This window comes from Eleutherodactylus coqui, chromosome 3, assembly GCF_035609145.1.
Source record: "Eleutherodactylus coqui strain aEleCoq1 chromosome 3, aEleCoq1.hap1, whole genome shotgun sequence".
Classification (NCBI taxonomy): Eukaryota; Metazoa; Chordata; class Amphibia; order Anura; family Eleutherodactylidae; genus Eleutherodactylus; species Eleutherodactylus coqui.
In genome coordinates this window covers 99,490,403-99,503,632 of record NC_089839.1, presented here as the reverse complement: position 1 = coordinate 99,503,632, position 13,230 = coordinate 99,490,403, and the positions used below count along the sequence as shown (strand labels likewise).

At 44.8% G+C, this 13,230-nt stretch overlaps 1 protein-coding gene across 4 annotated transcripts in view; it reads left to right on the top strand.

The window, feature by feature from the left end:
• VIT (vitrin) overlaps positions 1–13,230 on the top strand; it is a 138,272-nt gene that overhangs the window by 24,766 nt on the left and 100,276 nt on the right. The gene's annotated exons all lie outside the window — the stretch shown is intronic.

Genomic DNA, 13,230 nt, shown 5'->3' with positions numbered 1-13,230 from the left:
TCACAGCACAGATTTCCTTTTACCTCAGCAGTATAAGTGTGATGTGCACCCCTTGCTATCACATCACTTAGTCCCCTTAGAACCCTTGGGTGTATTCCATCTGGACCCGGTGATTTATCGATTTTAATCCTCTTTAACCGGTCCTGCCCTTCGTCCTGTGTTAGGTATGCTGTATATAGCGGGTGGGAAGGGGGTCGTTTTATTCTCCTGCATCTCATGTGACATTTCATTTTCATTCGTGAATATACTTGAAAAGAAACCATTTAATAGATTTGCCTTCCTCCCATCGTCTTCTATGATTTCTCCTGCATGATTCATTAAAGGGCCAGTGCTCTCAGTGCAAATCCTTTTGCTGTTAATATAGTTGAAGAATAGTTTAGGGTTGTTTTTGCTCTCTTTGGCGATCAGTTTTTCTGCCTCCTCCTTAGCAATCTTGATCTTTCCTTTACATATTTTGTTTTTTCCCTGTATGATTTTAGTGCTTCTTCACTGCCTTCTTGTTTTAGTAGCTTAAACGCTTTCCTTTTTTCGTTTATTGCCCCCATTGCAGTCTTGTCGAACCACATTGATTTCCTTCTACTTGTGTTTCCTTTTTTTAAATGGTATGAACTGCTCACATGAGGTGATTAGGATGTTTTTAAACTTTTTCCATTTCTCCTCTGTACTGATAGTTTTGAGGGTGTTGTCCCAGTTAGTGTTACCGATAGTAGTTCTCAGCTGATCGAATTTTGCTTTACTAAAGTTTAGTTTTTTGTCATCCCTGATAAGGCTTCTTATTGAATGACAGCTGGAAATTTGTTATATTGTGGTCACCTATTTCCCAAGTGCCCCTCAACCTGCACCACTATTCGGTCTGGTTTGTTAGTTAGTACTAAGTCCAGAGTGGCCCTCCCTCTAGTTGGCTCCTGCTCCAGTTGGGTAAGGTAGTTATCCTTAATTGTTCTCAAGAACTTATCACCCTTGTGAGATTTACAGTTTTCGTTTTCCCATGTTATATCTGGATAATTAAAGTCCCCCATAATAATTACTACGTTGCAGTTTGACACCTCTTCTATATATGTCTTAATAATAAGATTTTAATTTCTTCTGTTGCTTTTGGTGGCCTATAAAAAAAACCCTATCAGTATTTTATTTTTTTTTTTCTCCCTGTATTTCTACCCACAGAGATTCCACGTGTTCACCTCCTGCTCCTATATCCTCCCGTAGCTTCGGCATTAAGTACGATTTAACGTACAAAGACCCCCACCCCTTACTGTTCACCACAATCTCTTCTGAAGAGATTGTAACCCTGTAAATTCGCCGCCCAATCGCACTTATCATCAAGCCATGTTTCCATTATTCCAACTATATCGTAGTTTTCATCAGTCATTCTTGCTTCAAGCTCGCCCACTTTGCCGATCAGACTTCCTGCATTCTTAGCCATACAATTTATACGGTTGTTGTTGTTCTTTAAATTCATTTTGCTATTAATGGTACTATTGGCTCTTCTGTCAGTTCTAACTGTACTAACCGCACCCCCTGCTCGACCCCCATTCCCATTACTTGGATCAAGGTCGCTATCGACACTGTCTACCCCCCTGTTTATCTTTTTGCCCTCCCCCAGTCCCTAGTTTAAACACTCCTCCAACCTTATAGCCATAATCTCCCACAGCACAGCTGCACCCTCCCCATTGAGATGCAGCCCTTCCCTATGGTAGAGCCTGTAGCCGACAGCAAAGTCAGCCCAGTTCTCCAGGAACCCGAACTTCTCCTTCTTACACCAACTCCAAAGCCACTTGTTTACCTCCCTAAGATCTTGCTGCCTTTCTAGTGTGGCTTTTGGTGCAGGTAGTATTTCCGAGAAAATTACCCTGAAGGTCCTCACCCTGAGCTTGGAACCTAGGTCCCTGAAATCGCTTTTATGGGCCCTCCAGTGACCTCTAATTTGGTCATTGGTGCCAATGTGCACCATGACCGCTGGATTCTCACCAGACCCTCCCAGTAATCTGTCAATCCGATCTGCGATGTGTCAAACTCGAGCGCCAGGAAGACAACACACCGTTCGATGATCCCGGTCTTTATGGCAGATTGCCCTATCTGTCCCCCTTATAATTGAGTCCCACACCACTAGGACCTGTCTAGTCTGCCCTGCGCTCCCCATCCCCATCCCATTGGAGTAGTCATCTCCCTGGTTTTCAGAGAGCATGTAATGCTGCAGCAGTGCTGGCTTCCAAATGTGCAACGTGTACGCATCTTTCGTAACAGTATGCACCCTCGATCGGCTGATCAAGGACCGCATACATTGCACAGGTAGCACACTGGATGACATTGCCAGGCATGGAGCTCATTCTAATGGGGATCTACAGTTTACGTGGGGAAGTAGTAAAGATTAACTAGATCACACTCCAAGCATGCCTCCGCCCGTGCACGACCGCTCACACACCTCCGCCCGTGCGCGACTGCTCACACACATCCACCCGTGCATGACCGCTCACACACCTCCGCCTGTGCGCGACCGCTCACACACCTCCGCCCATATGCAATCGCTCACACACCTCTGCTTGTACGCAACCGCTCACATACCTCCGCTCGTATGCAACCGCTTACACATCTCCGCCCATATGCAACTGCTCACACTTTTTTTTTTAAATGCTCAAACACTTACTAATTGCTCTCGTTCCATCACCCAATTATACTTCACTTACACCCCACAAAGAGACACTTCCACTGTTTTTCTACACTTACACGCTCACACTCTTACACCTCTTCACTTAGTCACACACTTAGACCCACAGACACACACACTAAGACACACACTTAGACCCACAGACACACACACTTACACACACACAGAATATACTTATCAGCTCCCCTGCAGCTCCGATGGCATCACCTGCAGGACCTCTCTCCCAGCGGCCACACTGTCTGACCTCCTGCCGTGCCGCTCCACTGTTACTTCTCTTCTCTCCTTTTCACCCGCTGGACATATCCTTCTAGTGGCCCTTTGGTCGTCTTGCAGCTCTGGTGCCGCTCTGGCGTTCTCCCGCTCGCCGACTCCCGCTCCCGCTGATGTCACTTCTGCCCGCTCACTCTCACTTCTGCCAAACAAGTGACAATCCCAGCCTTTGAGCTGCTGCCACAAAGACAAAATTAGAATGTGACGTTCCATAAATCTGCTGGGGCTTCTACTTTAGAAGGCCAGATGAGAGGATTACAGGATGTCACCAAGCCAGAAGACCCAGTGATATCACCTGCCAGATGCTATGGCACCAGAGCACTGAAATGGTGCTTCATCGCCGGAGTGAGTATTGCTTTTATACAGATTTGGGCATGAGTGGGGCTCAAAACTATAATGCTTTTCCTTACCCTCGGTTAAATAGTGATAGGTCTTCTTTAAAACCATACTAAGGATTAGCTATTGTTCAGATCAAGCACCAGAATTGGCAGAATGTAGAGTAACTTTGACTCTTGAATGATTGTTGGTGTTGTACTCAGAGGTTTTAGTAATTAGTTTGTAAATCAAAAAATATTCAGTGAGCAGAAGCTTTGGGGACAAAAATGTCTAGATATTAGACTTCATGCAGTGTCCCAGAGTCTCTCCGTCCCAGACTCTATTGGTATCAGAAATAAACAGTTGGACAGCACACACTGTAGTTTTTTTAAATGCTCGGGCTCAACAACCTGGCGACTGAGATCCCCTCTGCATACCATACCATAGCAGTTTTTTGACTCTCTGACCTACTTTTGCATGTTAGCCATATCCAGGTCAAATTTTTAATCAATACCCCTTAATACTTCAGGTTTCTTCATATGCTTGATAAAGGGTGTTGAGCTCGAAACGTTGCAAACTGTGTGGCTATAGTGAACATCTAGACTGTCCCAATAAACCTTAGGAACATTTAAAAAACTACAGTGAAGTACTCTGTGGAATCCAAGGAGCGGGGTATAGCCTAGGAGACGGCGGGGTAGAATTTGGGCCTTGTCACAGTGGCTCTACAGTCTCCCACCTGTAGGGCAACCGCGGCACGTCCAAGGGCCATGGGCAGGTGGATAAAGCGGGGAACCCAATGCTGGACTACCTTAGTTTGATTTGTCACTCGTGAGGGAGGATTCCAGGATGGTGGACCAGATGGGTGACTGGTCATTTTACTGAACTTCCAACAGAGTACAACTTAGTAGCAGCTTTAGCAAGTGGTGTGGCAGAGAGACTTCATGGGGATGCAGGAGAAACCACAGTCTAAGCTATCTGTAGGTCCTGGCCCGTTTCCACTCTTCCCCAACACTCTCTCTTTCTCTACCGGTCCACACTCACTGGTTATTCCATGCTGCATTTTCCAGAAAACATCCGTTCTCACAAGTAATAGGCCATTCTCTCGGCCTCCTCCATTCTGCATCTGTGGGTTGATGGTACCCACAGACAGCCGCCATTGCAGCCTCTCACCCCAGGACCAACCAAAAACGAACAGCCCCTCGCAACTCCTTTCATACCAATAAATAATACACGGTCACATGACAAACAAAAGATACATTACCCAAGGTAACCTGAGGTATATAATCCCCACTGATCTGAAGATAAAGATGTATATTGTGGATGCCTCCCCTGGGACGGGAAAAAAACATGCCTGCACACTTACACAGCTTACACTTCCTTACACAGCTAGGAAGACTTGCAGATGACAATATCCCACTCAATTTGCATATAATGACTTCAACAGGCATACATTATAGAGGCAAACAAACTTTACTAGGCATGCTTTCTTTAGCCTCCTGCACAATAGCTTAAATGTTGTATAACCACAGCACATAATAAATGCAAAAAGGATCACACATTTTCTTTCTTTTTTTTTTTTTTAATAAATGGCTCACCTATGAAAGGGAATAACTTTTAAAGCCCTTATAGGGGCCTAGCAAAAAAAAAACAATCAAAGTCCTCTTCAATAAAGTCAGAAAAGAGAGGTCATAAACAAAACAAGTCTCTCCAACTATGAACAAAAGTCTCACAACATCTGGAGTCTCTATAACACCAAGTCACTCTCTTTGGCACTGGTGAACTCATGGACTCTACTGGCTTAGAGCCAGTGCTAAAGCCTGTGGAAGTCGGCATGCTGCTCCACAAGCTCACTCCAACCCATGAGCAAAGGGAAGGGCTTGGGCATAAGAAGGCCCCTGCTTCAGCATCCTCTGAATATTCAGAGTCCCCGTAGGAAGATGCGACAGGCGGGGGTCAGTCAGCAGCGTGGGCAACAAAGTTCCTTCCTGGGTACACCATGTTTCCGGGCTTGAAAATAACTCAAAACCTCAGGGTTTTCAAAGACCGATAAGTGGGGACGCAACCCAGGAGGTATGGCAGCCCTGGCCTTGGCGTTTTCTCTGTAGATGATGATTCAGGACTTGGGGAAAGATTCTGCTTCTCCTCTTGTAACCGCCTCGGGGTCAGCCAGTCCCGACTCCTCCTCCTCGGAGTTGGAAATTGGGGGTGATCTTTCCCGGGCCGGCTCCAAACCTCTCCATCTGACAGACTCACATCAGGAGGACTTTTCCAGATGCCTCTCTGGCAGTGGAAAAACAGGGGACAGTAGTGGCATCGCCATCCCCAGTATTTTGGGCTCATCGTCCGAGTAGAACCTGGGCCGCAGTGGCGGATATTCTGCTGGAAAACTCCATAGCACGGTGTAGCTGACCATGTCTTCTTGCTCGGGAAGCTGCTGGTCTGTCTGAGTCAATAAATTCAGCGGTTGGCTGAAGACAGAGGGAAACCCCTCCTTTGTTGCTCTGCGGTGGGGGCAACCCCCCTACTTTTTTTTTAGCCTTGGCGGGAATTGAGTGGTGGGAACTTTTTGTGCGCTTGACACTCCCTGAAGAACATAAGGGCTGGGCGCTATCTTGACCCACCCAGTATCACAGTCCATAACATCAAATGGTTGCTCACCCTGAATTGCAGGCAACTCCACACGATCCAATAGCACCACACAGTCCCTTTCCAACTCAGAGCCCATCTCCGCCACGTACAATTCCACCTTCTGTTGCAGCATCTTGAACATGCAGCTTAGACTGACACCACTCTGATAAATGTCCATAGGCTCAGAGGACCCGTGATCTCTTTATAAGAGTCGGAGGGATGTTGTCCTGGACGACTGGAAAAAACAACAGAGGGCCTTGAAAGTGAAAGAAATTTTGCCTAGGCCCTGCGCGGACAAAAAATGGCAGGAGAGGGTCTCTTTTAGCAAATTTTTGGTATTATTACAGTTTTTTTAGTACAGACACATGAGATTCATCCTGTGCGTGACGCCAAGTCACCTGCAGTACCCTGCGGCATCCAAGGAGCGAGGCACGGCCTAAGAGACGGCGGGGTAGAATTTGGGCCTTGTCACGGTGGCTCTACCATCTCCCACCCGTAGGGCAACCACGGCATGTCCAAGGCCCAGGGGCAGGTGGATAAAGCGGGGAACCTAATGCTGGATTACCTTAGTTCGAACTGTCACTCGTGATACCACCGTTCCTTCTGCAGTGGAGGGAGGATTCCAGGAGGGAGGATTCCAGGATGGTGGAGTAGGCCCTCTCTCATGCAGCCTCCATGGGGGAATTCCCAGTTGATGGAGTAAATTTACACACACACATGGGTACTGGTAAAGACACAGTCTCCGGAAACGGACGGGTGGCTGGTCGTTTTATCAAGTGGTGTGGCAGAGAGACTTCACGGGGATGCAGGAGAAACCACAGTCTAAGTTATCTTTAGGTCCTGGCCCAGTTCCACTCTTCCTCAACACTCTCTCTTTCTCTACCGGTCCACACTCGCTGGTTATTCCACACTGCATTCCCCAGAAAACATCATCTGCTCTCACAAGAGATAGGCCATTCTCTCGGCCTCCTCCATTCTGTGTCTGTGGGTTGATGGTACCCACAGACAGCCGCCTTGGCCGCCTCTAACCCCAGGACTGACCAAAAACGAACAGCCCCTCTCATACCAATAAATAATACACAGTCACATGACAGACAAAAGATACATTACCCAGACACCAGACACTTAACCTATTCAGTGCTGCAAAGTAGGCAATACTCGTCAGTCACACAGCACAAGACACTGACAATACAATATTGAGCAATACACACTTTTTAGGAGGGGCCACTACAACTGTGCGCTGTCCAACTGTTTATTTCTAAAATGCTAAATAATTCTAGTGCACTCGATGTATGCCATGTATGCCAGATTTTTTGGTACACTTTACACCAGGATTCTGGCAAATTTTGCTTTGTAGATCTGCACCTCTGTGTCTATTGGTTCTTGTAAACTTTACATAAGAGGGCTGTTATTTCTTTGTGTTTATTATTGGAATAAACTTATAAGGCTGGGTTCAGTCTACTAGCATCCTGTCATCATTTCTGACATTCAATAATGAGGTATAAAGGGGAAGTGAACAAAAAAATAATTTAAAAAAACACATTCTTAATAGAGATGACCGAACCTACTCGTTTCGAGCAATTACTCGATCGATCGCCGCGATTCTCGAGTACTTCCGTACTCGGGTGAAAAGATTCGGGGGGCACGGGGAGGTGTGGCGGAGTGGGGGTAGCAGCGGGGAACCGGGGGAAGCCCTCTCTCTCTCCCTCTCTCCCCCACTCACCCACGGCGCCCCCCGAAGCTTTTCGCCCGAGTACGGAAGTACTCGAAAATCGGCGGATGTGCATGATGACGTCGGTGACGTGCCCCGCGCATGCGCCGGGCCGAAGCAAAATGATCCGGCCGCGACTGAGAGAAGATGGCGCCGCGCCGAAGAGAAGAACCGGAGCGTGTGAGTAAAATATGATTTTTGTCTCCCGCGGATCCAGACGGCTTCCATAGGCTTCAATAGAAGCCCGCGGGAGACCCGCATGAAAATGGAGCATGGTCCAGATTTTTTCATGCTCCATTTTTTTTAAAATCACTTTTATTGACGATCCGCGGGTATTTATCTACCTGCGGGTGGTCAATGCATCCCTATGGGGTGCGGATCCGCGCGCGGGAGAAGAGTTAAAATCCGCTGCGGATTTTAATTCTTATTTTCCCCGTGGACATGAGGCCTAAAGGTGTTACGATTTGTTAAAAGGGGGGAGGAAAAAATGAAAATAGAAATAAGCAAAAAAGCTCCGTCACTAAGGGGTTATGTGCCCGGCAATTGCTACATGTAAAATGAACCTAAAGATGGGCTATCAATATTAGAGTCCAGGAAAAACCCTTTAGTCAGCTGTTCAAAAATGGAAATCTCAGAGGAGCTCTTAAAGTGCTCCAGAGTTTCTCAGATGAATATTGGTTAATTAACTTTTCAAGTTATATTTTAAGACAATCTTACACTATGAGCGCCTTCACAATTGCGAAAAAAAATCACACGTTTTTTGAGCGATGCAAGAGTGAGTGAAATTGCAGAATTATGAAACCAATGATTTTCAGTGGTTCCCTTCACATTTGCGATGTTTTCACTCATGTGATGTGAAGTGACAAAAAAATTGCAGCACGTCCTATCTTTCTGCGTCTTGTTTTTTTTTTTTTTTTTTTTATCTCCCATGTTTCCCTATGGAGCCTCCTTTTTATCACATCACAAAGCGCAAACTTGCGACTTTTGCGTAAAAAAAATCACAGCAAAATCATGTGGGGGAAAAAAAACACACGAGAAAATCGCAAGTGGCAGTGAATTTTTTTTTACTAGAAAAAGCAGCTCTGACGCTCTAAAATCTCAATAAAAAAGTGGCGATTTTCACGTGGCTGTATAGTGGTCGCCAGTGTGCAGGAGCCCTAACATAAAAGTCCTTTTTGCAAATAATATTTATTAGGTACAGTACTGTGTAAAAGTTTTAGGTGGATGTGGAAAAAAAGCTGTAAGAAAGCCTTCAAAAATGAAATTGTTAATAGTTTATTTTTATAAATTAACAAAATGATAAGTGAATGAACAAAAGAGAAATCTAAATCACATCAATTGGTGTGATCACCCTTTATCTTCAACACAGCATCAGTTCCTCTAAGTACACTTCCACACAGTTTTTTTAAAGGAACTCGGTAGGGAGGTTGCTCCAGACATCTTGGAGAACTAAGCCCAGATCTTCTGTGGATGGAGGCTCGCTCAAATCCTTCTGTCTCTTCATGTAATCACAGACAGACTGGATAATGATGAGATCAGGACTCTGTGGGGCCATATCATCACTTCCAGGACTCCTTCTTCTTCTTTACACTGAAGATAGTTGCTAATGACATTGGCTGGATGTTTGAAGTCGTTTTCCTGCTGCAGAATAAATTTTAAACCAATCAGAAGCCTCCCTGATGGTACTACATGATAGATAAGTATCTGCCTGTATTTATCACCATTGAAGACACCATTGAACATGACCAAACTCCCAACTCAATTTGCTGAAGTGGGACTGCTTGCAAGGAACCTCCATCTTGCTTCACTGTTGCCTGAAGACACTCATTATTGTACCGCTCTCCAGCCCTTCATCAAGCAAACTGCTTTCTGTTACAACCAAATATTTCAAATTTCAACTCATGAGTTCAAAACAGCTTCTGCCAATTTTTTGCTGAAGGAATGGCTTCAATAAAGAGCACTTCTAGCCAAAGTTTTCCAAAACATTAGATGGGTGTACCTGGATCCCACTGGTTTCTGCCAATTTTGAGCTGATGGCACTGCTGGACATCTCACAATTTCAAAGGGGAGTAAGCATGACGTGTCTTTCATCTGTTGCATTAAGTTTATTTGACCATCCACTGTGTCTACAGTTCGCAACGTTGCCAGTTTCTTTTTTCAAAAGAGCTTGAACAGCACATCCTGAAACCCCAGTCTGCTTTGAAATGTTTGCCTGGGAGAGACCTCGCTGATGCAGTATAACTACCTTGTGTCTTGTTGCTGTGCTCAGTTTTGCCACGGTGTATGGCCTGTGACATGAAACTGTCTTCCACGACCTCACCTTTGTAGCAGTGTTTGGCTGTTCCTCACACAGTCTTAAGCCTCCTACACAGCTGTTTCTGTTTTTAGTTAATGACTCTGCTTCAACCTACATATGAAAATGCTGATCATTATCACTTGTTTGGTATAATTGGTTAATCATACACCTGACAATAATCCTACAAAATCCCTGACTTTGTACAAGGGTACCTAGAAGAACTGATGCTGTTTTGAAGGTAAAGGGTGGTCACACCAAATACTGATTTGATTTTGGCTGCTCTCACACACGTCGTTGGCAAAACGCTGCAGTTTCAATTGTGGCATTTTGTTGTGACCGTTTTTGGACGCATGTAACTGCCTCCGACAGCGGGTGTTAGCACACCCCATCAATGTGATGGTGATGAGGTTTGCTAAACACGGCAAAACAGAGCAGACCGTGCTCTAAAAATCACTGTGCTAGAAATTTCTGCATTCGAGCATGTCTGCAAGGAACCATTGAAATCAATGGGAGCGCTATACCCCGATTACTGCGGCGTTCAAAACACTGCAGTAATCGCATTAAAAACAGATGTGTGAGAGTGGCCTTAGATTTCTCTTTTGTTCAGTCACTTTGCATTTTGTTAAGTAACAAAAATGAACTAGTAACGCCTCTGTTTTTGAAAGCGTTCTTGCTTGCAACATTTTTCCCTCCTCTGCCTAAAACTTTTGCATAGTATTGTACATTGACTGGAACTATTTTCTTATTATGACCAAGAATGTATGTGAGTGAAGAGTAAATTAACTTGTATATTCAAATTTCAGTCTTCAGACAGTTTCAAATATTTGTCATGTTCTACAGATTTGCAAAACTATTAGGTACTGTTCACGTCTGTGTCGAAGGCTCTGTTCACAGCCTCTGAAGCAGATCTGGCACAAAATCCTAGACAAATAGTACAATATGCTGCACTATCTTGTGTGATAAAATGCTGAACGGCACAATAGACCCTAATATAGGTGCTGTTCAAGCCTGTCTCGTGCCAGTTCCATTGTTTTCATCGTTCGGCTCCTATGACAGAGCCAAACAATGAAACAAAGAGCGCAAATGTGAACAGAACCTTTAGAATACTCACAAATACGTGAATTTATACTATACAAGTCTCATAAAATTACATTGTAAGACTAGGTGCAGACTACCTGTGTGTGTGAATTGCACCCAAAAGGCTTGGCAACAACTTGGAAGTAGCACATTGACATATATTAGTATGTCCTATTCTTGGTCTGTGAAAGGGAGAGTATTAGGATATGCCATGAGTTTTTTCATTCGGACAGTTAGTCTGTGTGAAAAAAGTCAATGTGGATAGCCTTATAGGCCTATGATGTGGAAATGTGCTGTCCTTGGACTAAGGGTGGCTTTACACAAGCGTGTTTTTGTGCGTAAATACGGGCACACAAAAACACACTTCTATTAGAAACAATGCATTCCCTATGGTGTGTTCATATGTCCGTGTTTTACAGGTGCGTGCCTGTAAAGATAGGACATGCGTGCATCATAGGGAATGCACGCATTCTCATCTGTGACAGCTGTGATAGGAAATTCTTTATTCCCTGCAGGGATGAAGAATTCCTTTGCTGTATCTGTCACAGATGTGGCAGGCGCAGCAGGGAATTATTTTTCCTCGCGGGGATGAAGGAAACATCTGCCACATGCAGCAGATGTGTTCTTCATCCCCGCTGGGACAGGACAGCGGCACACAAGTGAGTATTTTTAATTATTTTTTTTTCTTACACTAAAATTCTTGTTTTTCAGAGAAGAGCTTATATGTAAAGCTCTTCCCTGAAAAATAACTCAGGGGTGCCGGCAGACCATTGTTTTCAATGGAGCCGCTGGCAGCAGCCGCGGCTCTCTTGAAGAGAATATGTGCATTATTTTTATTTTTTTTTACACTAAGATTCAGTTTTTTCAGGGAAGAGCTTATATGTGAACTCCTCCCTGAAAAACAATTCAGGGGTTCCGGCAGACCATTGCCTTCAATGGAGCTGCTGGCAGCAGCTGCGGCTCCATTGAAGGCAATGCACAGACCGGCATTCACGCGTGTTTTTGCACGTACATGGTTGCGCACTTATTTACGCACCTATGTACGCACAAAAACATGCCCGTGTGAAACCAACCTAACACTTGGACAGCACATGGATCAAAATACACTAGTGTGAGGGGGTCAGCTTCTCTTACAGGCCAACATAAGTATTATGCTTTAGTGTTTAGCATGATAAGGTTGCTCATAGCTCCAGGAGAGAACTGATTCTTCGCATAGTCTAAAAGGTGTATTTGAAGTTTTGTATAGACATGCACAGTGCATTGAAAAAAAATGCATAAATGCTCCCCTCAGGTGATGTAAAGTGTCTGTGCAGAGCAGGAGACTGGGACATAAATTCTTTTACCCCCACATGTAAAGCATACCTGCAGGCTCTTTAAGTCTACACTTCTCGACTTCTCTCTAACTCCTCGCCCTCATACAACTGCATCATAAACATTGTCTTGTCATAAGCGGCTCTTTAGAATTAAACTTCAACAGAAAAAAAGGTGAAACTTGACATTTCAGTAATATGTTAATGGTATAGTAAGAAGAGATATAACAGTATGACTGGACCTTGTTCAAGAGAATGTATAAATAGAAGCAGAGGCATGCAGAGAAAGAACTTTGGGGTCCATCTTTTGCATAATAGAATTGGACACTTGGGACTTATGTTTCAGAGTCTAAACTATGTCTGGACCAACATTGGGGGTAATAGGCTAAACTGGATTAACATATCTTTTTTCAGTCTTACATACTATGTGCCTAAAGGCCCTAAATGATGGCAGTCTAGCGTTCGAGCAGTGGGCCCACAGCCGAGGAGACAGCAGGGTAGATTGAGGCGTGGGGGTAGCACGGGACCCATCCAAGTAACTGCTGGGGGAGTTTCACGGGGGTAACCCAAGTAGTGGTTTACCTGAATGTCCTTTGTCACTCATGAGGCCACCTTTCCTTCCTCTGTGGTGAACTCTAGAAGGTTGACATAAGCAGTCCACACACACAGGGAAACATTTCAAAAGCAAAGCCAGGAATCGTTGGCAGTGCTCGTTTACTTGATGAAAACTATTTACAGTCTTTCAATAGAATACACATGCCAGCAGGAAAATAGTGCAGAACACAGAGTGGTGTGACAGGGAGGATTCACAGGATGACAGATGACTTCACAGTCTAGTTGAAGGCCACTCTCCTTCACTCTCTCCAGTTCTCTACTAGTCAACACTCACATTTGGAAGACAGACACTGGCATCTCCTGGGTAAAGTAGGCCCAGTGCAGGCTGGTGGATACCTTTCAG